This window comes from Gopherus flavomarginatus, chromosome 4 (assembly GCF_025201925.1).
Source record: "Gopherus flavomarginatus isolate rGopFla2 chromosome 4, rGopFla2.mat.asm, whole genome shotgun sequence".
Classification (NCBI taxonomy): Eukaryota; Metazoa; Chordata; order Testudines; family Testudinidae; genus Gopherus; species Gopherus flavomarginatus.
This window is the reverse complement of record NC_066620.1, coordinates 218,273,909-218,286,461: the sequence shown is the minus strand read 5'-3', so window position 1 is coordinate 218,286,461 and position 12,553 is coordinate 218,273,909.

Below are 12,553 nucleotides of genomic sequence, written 5' to 3'. Positions count from 1 at the left end.
AAAGAAAAGACGGCATTCTCTACCCCAGAAGGTCTGTTTCAATATACTGTTGTTCCTTTTGGACTGCATGGGGCACCTGCCACCTTCCAGCGTCTTGTGGACAAGCTCCTATGGCCCCATATCAGTTATGCAGCGGCGTACGTGGATGATGTGATTATTCACACCCCCGGCTAGGAGACCCCCTTGGAAATGGTGGAAGTGGTTCTGGACACGCTAAGATGGGCTGGCCTCACAGCCAACCCAGCCAAGTGTGCATTAGGACTAGCTGAGGCTACATACCTTGGCTACATTGTAGGAAGGGGCATGGTCAAGACCCAACTAAACAAAACTAGAGACTATCCAAAATTGGCCCTGGCTGAATCAGAAAAAGCAAGTCTGGGCATTCCTGGGTGTGGTGGGGTACTACCGACAATTTATTCCCCATTTTGCTACCAGAGCAAGTCCTCTGACACACCTGATAAAAGCCCGGGGTCCAGACATGGTGAAGTGGACAGATGCCACAGAGAAAGCATTAATGGATCTATGGCCAGCCCTCTGCAGTAACCCCGTGCTTATAGCCCCAGACTTCAACAAGGAATTCATTTTACAAACAGATGCATCTGAAGTAGGATTGGGAGCTGTCCTATCGCAGATGGTCGGAGATGAAGAACACCCAATCCTCTACCTCAGCAGGAAACTCCTCTCGAGAGAGCAGAAGTATGCCGTGGTTGAGAGAGTGCGCCTAGCTGTGAAATGGGCCACGGAAACACTACGTTATTACCTTCTGGGACGACAGTTTACCCTTGTGATCCACCATGCACCCCTCCAGTGGATACAGTGAAATAAAGAGAAGAACGCAAGTGTGACTAGATGGTTCCTGTCCCTACAACCTTTCCAATTCACCATACAACACCAGGCTGGATGCCACCGTGGCAAAGCAGATGGCTTGTCATGGGTAGACTGCCTGATGTCCCAAGTTGCCCAACCCCGTGGTGTTGAGCATGGGGGAGGGATATGTTACAGGGTCAGGCCAAATGGCTACAGGAGAGTGATAAAAGGCAGATATACTAGCCCCAGGTTAAGTAGGTCCCCTTTCCCTGGGTAAGGTAACAGGGAAGGTTCCAGAACAATCAGGAACTTTCTGGAAACAATTAAGGCAGACAGACTGATTAGAACACCTGCAGCCAATCAAGAAGCTGCTAGAATCAATTAAGGCAGGCTAATCAGGGCACCTGGGTTTAAAAAGGAGCTCTCTTCAGTTTGTGGTGCACGTGTGAGGAGCTGGGAGCAAGAGGTACAAGGAGTGAGAGGATGTGCTGCTGGAGGACTGAGGAGTACAAGCATTATCAGACACCAGGAGGAAGGTCCTGTGGTGAGGATAAAGAAGGTGTTTGGAGGAGGCCATGGGGAAGTAGCCCAGGGAGCTGTAGCTGTCATGCAGCTGTTACAGGAGGCACTATAGACAGCTGCAGTCCACAGGGGCCCTGGGCTGGAACCTGGAGTAGAGAGTGGGCCTGGGTTCCCCCCAAACCTCCCAACTCCTGATCAGACACAGGAGGAATTGACCTGGACTGTGGCTTCTACCGGAGGGGAAGGTCTCTGGGCTGTTTCCCAACCCACAGGGTGAATCTGTGAGTCGAGCAAATCTGCCAATAAGTGCAGGATCCACCAAGGTAGAGAAGGAACTTTGTCACAGTATACAGACTAATGGGTCCAGCTAGTGGATTTTTGTTTTGAAATCTACTTTCTTGGCTCCTTGCAGCGCCAAGGTCAGGTCAGGTGAATGCCCTCTTCCCCCTGGCTCTGGGCACTGCCTGTTGATTCAAATCCAGCCTGGCAAGAAAGGGAGACTCACCTGAAATTAACCTATCTCAGCCAACTAAGGACATGCTCAGTTGAGATGTAATGACATTGACTTGCTTTGCAAAAGAAAGTGGAAAGAAGAACATGGAATGGATTTTAACAACACTATTGAGCTGCTTGCAAATGAGTTTGTGACTATAGATATTTGTGACTTCCCTGGCATCACAGCTGACCACCTCTCTGTCCTGAGACTGGCTGGGCTCCAGGGTTAAAATCAGATCCTGGGTGTTGGGAAGAATAGATCCACCACTCGCCTGTCTCCCATTCTCCTCATACTGCTCTTCCTCATCCACAATGTCCTCCTCATTGTTGCCTGAGGAGGTATTCATGCTGCATTTTGGGCTACTGGTTGAGTCACTGCCAAGAATCATATGCAGCTCATTGTAAAAGTGACATGTCTGTTGGGCACAGCCAGAAAGACTGTTCACCTCCCTTGTTTTCTGGTACAGTTGCTGAAGTTCTTTTATTTTCACATGGCATTACTGTGTTCCCCCACTGCAGGCCTTCTCCTCCTTGCCCCACGTGATCTTTGCATAGATGTCAGTGTTTCTTCTGCTGGATCGGAGTCTTCTCCCTGCACAGCAATAAGATCAACCACATCCTGTGTATTCCAGGCTGGAGTGCCTTTGGGGCATTGAGTCTCCATGATTAGCTGTGCTGGTAAGCTATCCATGCTGATCAAACAGGAAATGAAAATTCAAAAAGTTCACAGGGCTTTGCCAGGGGCGGGGCTGCTTCTCTGTACCAGGATACCACGCAGTAGAGTTGAAAACACTCTCCAGAGCGGTCACTGCAGATCATTGTGGACACCTTTGGGAGGTGAATTATTCAATGCAATGTCTACACTATCTCTGTGTTGGCTTGTGAATATCAAATTAAGCGATGTGCCTCTCACAGGGGTGGAGTACAGAAGTAACCATTACAGGCAACTTAGGTTGGCGGAAGTAGTGTGCACACACACATTATTTGGTTGTCTTATGGTGTCTTCTATTAACCTAACATTGTAGTGTAGACCAGGCCTTAGTCTCAATATTAATGGAGCATCTGAGAAGACAATGGTGCAGCCAAGTGCCAGGACATTTGCACCTAGCAATCAATGACCCAGAGGGCTATGAACTTCCCTTCCTCTCTGGAGGAAGGGTGAGATACCTAGGGAGGCTAGCACACTGAAGGGGTTTCCAAGGTGGGGCCATAATGTCAATCCAGTGGATTTGATACCATGTTCTGAGGTTCCATCACTTATGCCAGCTCTTAGTGATTTCACCAGAAAGTAGGGACCCTCACTACCAGTACAGCTTCTGAGCTGTTTTTTACTGCAACACTTAACCACTTGACTTGTTTATCAGTGATTAACCTCTGCTAATCTCAGGACAGAAAAAAGGATTTTTAATAAACTCTGCCATTAAACACCAAGGAGGGGAGAAGAAAGTCAAACACTGTCTCTAGAACTCATCACACAGACTCTACACTCCCAGAGTGCAACACTCCACCCTCTTTTCCCCTGGCATTTGGCATTCCTACTTGTGCTTAGCAAGTGAGTTTCAGTTTAGGGTGACCCCTCAAGCAGGGCATGCTAAAGTACAGCTCTGCTGCCATTTACTCATACAATAATTATCCCTACATTCAATACTACAGTGAACGTAACCCAAATCCAGCCAAAATTGATCTCTTTAGCAAAGCAGCTCCATCTGCTGAGCACCTAGGCAGCACAGTTGTGTCTATGCAAATACTGTATGCTCCTGAACTCTTTTCCCCATAGTTCATCACTAGATGTCGAGAGAGAGCTCATTCAGACCCTGCTTACATGCTCACGGTCTAATGCATATTCATAAATTTTAAGGCTGAAGGGTCCACCAAATCATCTGGTCCAGTGGTTCTCAAACTTTTGTACTGATGAACCCTTTCACATAGAAAGCCTCTCAGTGCGACCCCTTCTTATAAATTAAAAACACTTTTTATATATTTAACACCATTATAAATGCTGGAGGCAAAGCAGGGTTTGGGGTGCAGGCTGACAGCTTGCGACCCTCCATGTAAGAACCATGTGACCCCCTGAGGGGTCCCAACCCCCAGTTTGAGAACCCCTGCTCAAGTCTGACCTCCTGGATATCACAGGCTACCAACACCACTCAGCACCCACATACTAAACCTAGCAACTGAAATTAAACCAAGTATTGCAGACCACACAGACTAGATATTATGTGCCAGAGGGAGAGATCAGATTGGCAGTGACCTTTGTTTGGTTGATTGGTTGGTTTGGTTTGGTTTTTTGCCTTTCTCTGCAGCATGTGGGTGGGGTCATGTGCCAGGATTATCTGGGTATATCTCACTTAATCATTTCCTTGCCATTGCAGGCCCCTCACGCCTGGCACACCTCAGTCCCTCCTAGTCTATGCCTGTGGCACATTAGTCTCCTGTGAGCTGTAATACTTTGATCTCATTTTGGTTGTTGGGTTTAGTGTGAGGGTGCTGCGTGGGGAGGTCAGATTAGATGATCTGGTAGTGCCTTCTGGATTTAGACTCTATGGCTCTCTAAACTCTCATTAAACTGAATTAAATTGGTTTATGTTTTGGAAGCTGGTGCTTAGGGCTGTTTCTGCTGTTCTCACTGGATATTCTCACTAACTTGCACAACAAGGGGTTGCCTCAGGCATAGGCGCTGACTCTGTGGGTGCTCCAGGGCTGGAGCACCCAGGGGGAAAAGTTGGTGGGTGCTCATCACCCACTGGCAGCTCCCCGTCCCCAGCTCACCTTCACCTCCTCCCCTGAGCATGCCACGTGCCCGCTTCTCTCCCCCCCCCAGCTCCCAGTGCTTGCGTCACGAAACAGCTGTTTCGCGCGGCTAGGAGGAGGGGGAATGAGGCACACTCGGGGAAGAGGTGGGGCTGGGGCATGAATTTGGGGAAGGGGTCCAATAGGGGCAGGGAGAGGGCAGAGTTGGGGCAGGGACTTTGGGGAAGGGGTTGGAATGGGGGTGGGGCAGGGGTGGGGAAAGGGGGGAGCTGGGGCAGGGCTGGGGATGGGGGGGCAACAGCAACGACCGGTGCTGGGGAAAGTTGGCACCTATGGCCTCAGGCAGTTTGTTATTTCAATATCTGCTGTGAAAAGACACATGCAATAGGAGCAAGTGACGCTCTTCTAAAGTCATTTGTTTATAAGCTTGCACCGCACACCTTGCACAGTCAGCTCCAGGACTTCTTAATGATTTTCTTTAGATTTATTTGGCCTGAAATTTCTCTACACTTTTGAAAATTTTGTTTCAATTTCCTGCAAAGACACATAACTGTGCCTAGGACCAAAGTGAGGATTAAATCTCTGGTGGTGGAGCTTCTGGCCCAGGGAATGGCCTCACAGCATTTGGGGAGCTTGGAGAAGTTGGAACAAATTTTCCCCCTTCCTTGGTCTCTTGGATTCTTTGCCTGGCTTCTTAGATGTAGCCCCATCACACAGAGTCACTTTGTGCAGGAACTCCAGCTCCTTGTGGAGCAGAGCTTTGCCCAACTTTGTCCGAGGAAAAAACAGTCGCATGACACTGGAGAAAAAATATTAGTGGAAGAAGTGGGAAGCACATCAGCTCCATTTTGTGTAACACCAGCTATGAGGACAGTAGTTCTATAGCATCGCTACTCGTACCCATGGGGTTCAGTTAAGGCCTAGCTCATTATGGTAGCACCAAGTCCCTACTGCAGGAGGGAGCCTCAGAAATACTTTATAGTCTATAAAGGCCCCACTCAGAATCGCAAGGGTCAGGGTGGGGCGGGGTGCAATGCACTGGGCACTACAGACACACCGAGCAACGTTCCCTAGCTCAGTCTCAAATTCTCATTGCAGCAGCTCTTTCAGGCAGCTATGTTCCTTAAGAATGGGTTCATCCATTCCAAACTGCAGGGGGTGCCCCATGCTGCATCTCTGTGTTCCAGATTCAGCTTCACCCAATAGTCAGGCTGCCCACTAAAGCAGTAATGAGAGAAGGGAACTGGGGAATGTTCTACCTTGCTACCTATTTTTATTTAAAGAATCTAAAAACAGACCTACATGTACACTGAAACAAAGAGGATGGGTGGTGTGACTCCAAAGGTGAATACACACAGCAGCAGCACCAGACGTGAGATGGCAGGGACTGAAATAGATACAGCAGCATTACTTGAAGTGGAGATCAATGCCTGATGGATTTCTGCAACCCTCAATGCATGGAAGACTAGCTGGGGAGACTTGTCAAAGGTGAGGGTGAACAGACTAAGTGGCTTGGGTTTCTGTAGACTCTACCTAGCCTAACTGCTGGGACCAGCATGGAAAAGGTAATCTCACAGACAGGAGCTTGGAGCTGGAGCTCCCAGCATTGTGTGATGTATGACAACTGGGATCCAGACACCAAACATGAGCAGAGCTCAGAAGCTGCACTCTCTCTGTCACCATATCTTGCAACTCCTAGGTTGCTGTATCACTAATAGGTGAGCCACAGAGACAGCAGAAGCTGTGCTAAGATTCTATCAACTGGGAATGATTCCTCCTGTCTGAGCTGCACAGGACTACTTCCTGTTGGGAAGCATGCTTTACCGTCACTTCAGAAGCGTTACTTGCTGGACTAGGAAAGCCCTCACTACTTACTGCAGTCTTCACTGGACGTAGCCCCTTTGTGATAGGTCACCAAGCTCCTTGTGCAGGTCTCACACTCTGTCTTCCCATAATGCTCATTGTAAGAACCCAGGGGGCAAGTGGCACATGTGACTGTATTCAGTGAGCTGTACAGCCCTGGGGAACAAGCAACTGTAAAACCATTAAAAGAAGAGATGCAGTGACATTTAGGGTCAGGGTCAGAGACTCAGACTGAGGATTCCTATCAGGGTTAAAGATTAGAGTGATGGAGCCGGTGCAGGAAATAGCATCTTATTAATGGATATCCCATGGCTCATCAAGAAAAGAAATGTTTTGTGTGTACAACATTTTCCTACAGTCTCTATATACTTGTAATTAATTTTTACATGATGTGTTTAAGAATAACTGCATCTTCATCTCCATTTCTAGACATTAGTATAAAAAGTGGCTCCAATGTGAAGTCTGTGATAGGAACAATCCCCAGTGAGGATTGTGCCCCACTGATGGGTTTGGGTGGAAAGATTTTTGACAATTGACTTACTGCAACAGTTGGAACACCCATCTGTAGTGTTACTTTTACCAAACCCTGGCTTACAGTGATCCACCTTATAGGCCAGAAGTGACCCAGCTTTGTAGTGTAAAGAAGGCAGATTCCCCTCACGGATCTGAAACTCATTCAACACCTCAGTGGAGTGATGAATTCTCTCATAGGCCTGTGAGGAGTCAAGAAAACAATTAGCAATATTTATCAGGTCAATAACATCTATATTTCCCACTTCCCCTGGATCCCAGCCTACCATCCACAGAGAGAAAAAAATCAGTATGCTGCCCTGGCAATGAGGGATGAAGAAACGCCCCCAAAGATGGAGGAGGAGATACCATGTAGTCCCAAGACTGGGAGGATCATGGACCTCACACCCAAGAGAAAATCAAGAATGGTGGTGGTTGGTAACTCTCTTCTAATAGGGAAGGATATATCTGTCTGCCAGGCAGACAGACATGCTGCCTGCCAGGGGCCTGTATGTGAGACATTACAGAAGGATTGCTGAGGATCATGCGGCTCTCTTGCCACTACCTCATGCTGTTCATCCATGTGGGCACTAATAATACTGCGAGGTATGACCCTGAGCATATCAGAAGCGACTACAGGGATCTGGGAGTCATGGTGAAGGAGTTGGAGGCACAGGTGGTGTTCTCATCTATCCTTCTAGTCAATGGTAGGGGTCCAGGCAATGACAGACACATCCTGGAGGTGACTGCATGGCTGTGCAGATGGGTCGACAGAACAGCTTTGGCTTCCTCCACCATGTGATGTTGTTCTGAGAAGAAGGATGCTGAGTAGAGATGGAGTTCTCCTATCAAGAAAGGGGATGAGTATCTTTGGATACAGACTGGCTAATCTAGTGAGGAAGACTTTAAAGTAGGTTAGATGGGGCAGGAGACAAAAGCCCACAGATAGGTCCAAAACATAGGGACCTGGGTGAAGGGTTGGAATCTGGGAGGAACATGGGCAATCATAGCAGGGCAAAGGAGACAGGAGGGAATATAGAGGGGAAATTGAATGAACATCTTACATGTCTGTATACTAATGCAAGAAGTAGGAGGAATAAACAGGAAGAACTAAAAATACCAGTGAATAATCACAATTATGACATAATTGGCATCACAGAGTCTTGGTGGGATAATTCACATGGCTGGAATATTGGTATAGAAGAAGCTTGTTCAGGAATGGCAGGCAGGGAAAAATGGGAGGTGTTCGGTGTTACCTTGTATATAAAAAATGTATACACTTGCACTAAGGTTCAGATAGAAGCGGAAGCAGATCATTTGAAAGTCTCTGGATAAGGATAAAAGGAGTTTAAAAAGGGTGGTGCCATGGCAGGGGGTCTACTATATACCACCTAACTATGGAGAAGAGATGGATGAGTTGTTGTTTTTTTAAACCAACAATAGATCATCCAAAGCAGATGATTTGGTGATGGGTTCTAGCCCATGAAAGCTTATGCCCAAATAAATCTGTTATTCTCGAAGGTGCCACAAGGACTCCTTGTTATTTTAGTATAAGTAGTTAGTAAATATTGTATAAAGGGACCATTCAAAGTAGAGTGGCCAATTAACATCTCTGCAGTCTTAAGACAAAAAGAGGGGGCTAGTGGGTTACAGATTGTTGTAATAAATGATAAATCCAGTGTCTCTGTTCAGTCCATGATTTTTAGAGACTAGCAGATTAATGAATTTAAACTCCCAGGCTCATCTTTTGAAAGTCTTGTGCAGGTTTCCTTTGAGGACTGGTAGGTCAAATACAGATTGATTGTTTTGTGAAAAGTGTTCACCTCCGGATAAGGTGGTAGGAACAAAGAATGTAGAGCATACTTACAAGATGGGGGACTCAGTGACTCTGAGAAAGATTTGGGGGTCATGGTGGACCATCAGCTGAATATGAGCTTCCAGTGAGACGCTGGGGCCAAGAGAGCTAATGCAATCATAGGATGTATAAACAGGAGGATTTTGAGTAGCAGAGAAAAGTTATTTTATCTCTGTATCCTGTGTTCAGTTCTGGTGCTCACAATTCGAGGAGGAGGTTGATAAATTTGAGAGAGTTCAGAAAAGAGCCATGAGAATGAATAAAGGATTATATAACATGCCTTATAGTGATAGGCTTAAAGAGGTCAATTTATTTAACTTAACAAAGAGAAAGTTAAGGGGCAACTTGATTACAGTCTAAAAGCATTTACACAGGAAACACATTTCACAATGTGCTTTTCAGACTAGCAGAGAAAGCTCTACCATGATCCAATGGCTGGAAGTTGACACTAGACAAATTCACATTGGAAATAAGGCCTACACTTTTACAATCAAGGGTAATTAACCATTGAAATAATTTACCAAGGGTCATGAAGGAATCTCCGTTACTGACAATTTTTCGATCAAGACTGGAACGTTTTCTACAGAATATGCTCTTGGAATTATTTTGCGGGATTTCTCTGGCCTTTCTTTACAGAAAGTCAGACTAGATGATCACAGTGGCTCCTTCTTGCCTTGGAATCTATGAATGATCAGGAACCTGGGACACTGCCCCAGCTTTCCAACCATAATGATCTGCAACTCCTCTACGGTGTGTTTTGTAGACAATTTTGCTTTCTGAGCTAGGACTCTGATACTGATTTGGCATCTGGTACCAATTACAGCAGATACATTACCTTTTTAGAGCGAACCTCAATGTCTTGTTCACAGTTTTTGCTCATACTTTCTGGCGGGCAATGAATTTCCCACATGACTCCATAAGGAAACACTGTGGTGAAATAACAAAGCAAACATGGTCACTGACAGCTCCTGCACGGTTTCATAGTATTTATCCATCCATCCTCGTACGTTAGCATTTCACATCTGTAAATGGCTACCGATGTCCAGATCATTCCAGACACCGTACACAATCCACAAAGCATAGCTACAAAGAAGTTGCTGTCATTTCTGAGAAGCATCTGTATGCCTCAGGCTTGGCTCTGAGTTCTAGCCTTGATTCCATCCTGAACACTGGGAACTGACTTTTCTCTCAGGAACAAGACAAATAAACCTGTTACTTGCATCCATATTCAACAGTACTGGTTTTAAGTAGCATGCCCCTGTCGGAAAACAATATGCAATATGTCTGAATGTACAATTCCCATAGACATTTCCGAGCCTCCTGCAGACAGCTACAATCCTGAAGATAGCCTTCGCCAGATGCTGTAACCCAGGCCCCAGGCTTCTCCAATACATGTTGGTTTAGTAAGTTGACGACATAAACTGTTTGGGACAAACTCTCCTCTAGCTTATCTAGTCATAACTCTTGATGTCAGCAGAGTGACACCTGACTTATGCCACTGCAAGAGGAAAGGAGCCCTTGTGTTATTTTGTTATCTGATCAGTTTTGCAGCAGCTTGAAGCCTGGTTTGTAGTCTGATCTTGGGTTTCCACTACTCTATTCATGTCACCTTTGGTGAGTAGCTTTGGCTGTCTGAAGGAGGCTTGGAAATGCAAACTGTGATTAAATACATGTCCAGAAGCAATGGTGATGAGAAGGGCCAGCAAGATCATGGGTGTAATTTCCTATTTGTAAACACACTGAGGGTTAAGTAACAAGCTCTGCTCTTACTCAGCACAGTCATCCACACTTCAGAGTGGTTCCTTTCCTGCGAGGGCCAGATGCACTTAGTGTATTTTTCAAAGACCTCACAGCTGAGATTCCTCACTAGCCCATTCAAATGCTCCAGAAAGCTGTGAATGTAGATGCTGTTGGTTGCTGAGCTGCAGAGAGGAGAGTAAAAGGCAGACTGGATCTCCACACTCCTGTCTGGCCTGTGATAAGCTAAAGGGAAAGGACAGCGTTAACTCTATTAAACACTCAATTTGCATACAGTTTGCTAATTCCCATAGTGCTGCACAAGCAGCATCCTCCCCATCTATCCTGTGGGGGAGCTAATCCTTTTAGGGTATGTCTACACTGTGATAAAAGACCTATGGCATGGCCACAGCTGGCCCAGGTCAGCTGACTCAGGTTTATGGGGATTGAGCTTGTGGGGCTATAAAACTGCAGTGTAGATGTTCGAGCTCAGGCAGGAGTCTGAGCTCAGACACTCAGCAAGAGGGTAGAGTCTCAGAGCATGGGCTACCTACAGCCCAAGCTCAAATGTCTACATTTTAGCCCTCCAGCCCAAGCCCTAGAAATCCAGAGACCCAGGCTCTGAGACTTGGTGCCACTCCCTGCAGCTAGGACATTGACTCCAGGAGGCAGACTGAGGTTTGCCTTCATAAGTTCATGTACTGAGTGAAAAACACAGTTTTAATCAGAAGCCTTTTAAAACTATTTTTATGAAATAAGATAAAATAAAATGCATGTTTATGTGATTGTTCAGCATAGCAAATATTCAAGCATGCACAAAAATTCAAAGATTCAGAAATATAAAAGTATAGATCTGAACATGAAAGTGCTGTGTGACGTAAATACTGTTCATGACACTAAAGTTGAAGTCTTCTTGGATAATAGTGCCTTAATTCCTCCACAAAGACATGCAAAGTTCAGTTTTCAAGTCAGATCACTTTCATATGAACAGGAGAATTGTTTCTCTTTCTTTCATGGGTCATGCTCATCCTTAGGTGTGATAAAATCATTTTCAAACAGATGGGTGGGTGTCACATGTTACCTGCAAGGAAGATGGCTGCCAAGTCCCAGATTTCTCACTCCCCACATATCAAGTCGTCTCTAATAACTACTTTCCTAGCAAACTGCCAAAAACTTCCTGTCATAAAAGTTTAAATTAAGCCCCTGGATAAACTTCAAACTGTTGACTATGGATTCCAATGACAAAATGAGAGGCAACAAAACAGCTAAGCCTGAATCATCTCAACAGCTGAAGTGGGAGAATGCAAGGCCATAGCAGACCCTAACCCAGGATATTGTGACACTGAAAGAATTCTTCACAGACTGACTAGATTCAATACTGAAAGATATTCATGGCCTCTCTAAAAATATATGTGATGTAAATTCCTGAATGGTTCACTTGGAAAATGAGCTACAAAAGACTACCATTGAAACAGTGAAATTAAAGAAGAAACTGACTTCTTAAAGCTCAGATTAGACAAACTGGAAGAAAATAAGAGTGATTTAAAAAACAGATTTTGAAAAAACAACTTTTGCCACTTGGGCACTGCTGAGGGCTTTGGGGGATAGATATTATCAACTTTCTTCAGAAGCTGCCCCCTGACCTACTTAAATTGGACCCCAGCTGCTCCCATTAGTTATTGAAAGGGCTCATCCAATGCCTGGTACTAGAAAGCAGGAATCTCATCATCATCAAGCTGCTGAAGTTCAGTGACAAAGTAACGCTAATGAATGCTGCCAGAAAAGCTGAAACCCTTATGTACTAAGGCCACAGAATTTCTCTTTTTTCCTGACTTCTCAGCTGCGTTTAAGAAAAAGAAGGCTGCATTCAATGGCATAAAACAAATCCTGAAGGGGACTAATGTCAGATACAGCATCAAGTATCTATCCACCTTCTGTATGGATTAAGCAGTCTCTACAAGATTTTTGCAAAACCCCCTCTGAAGGTTGGCAGACATTCCTAAGACAGATCAG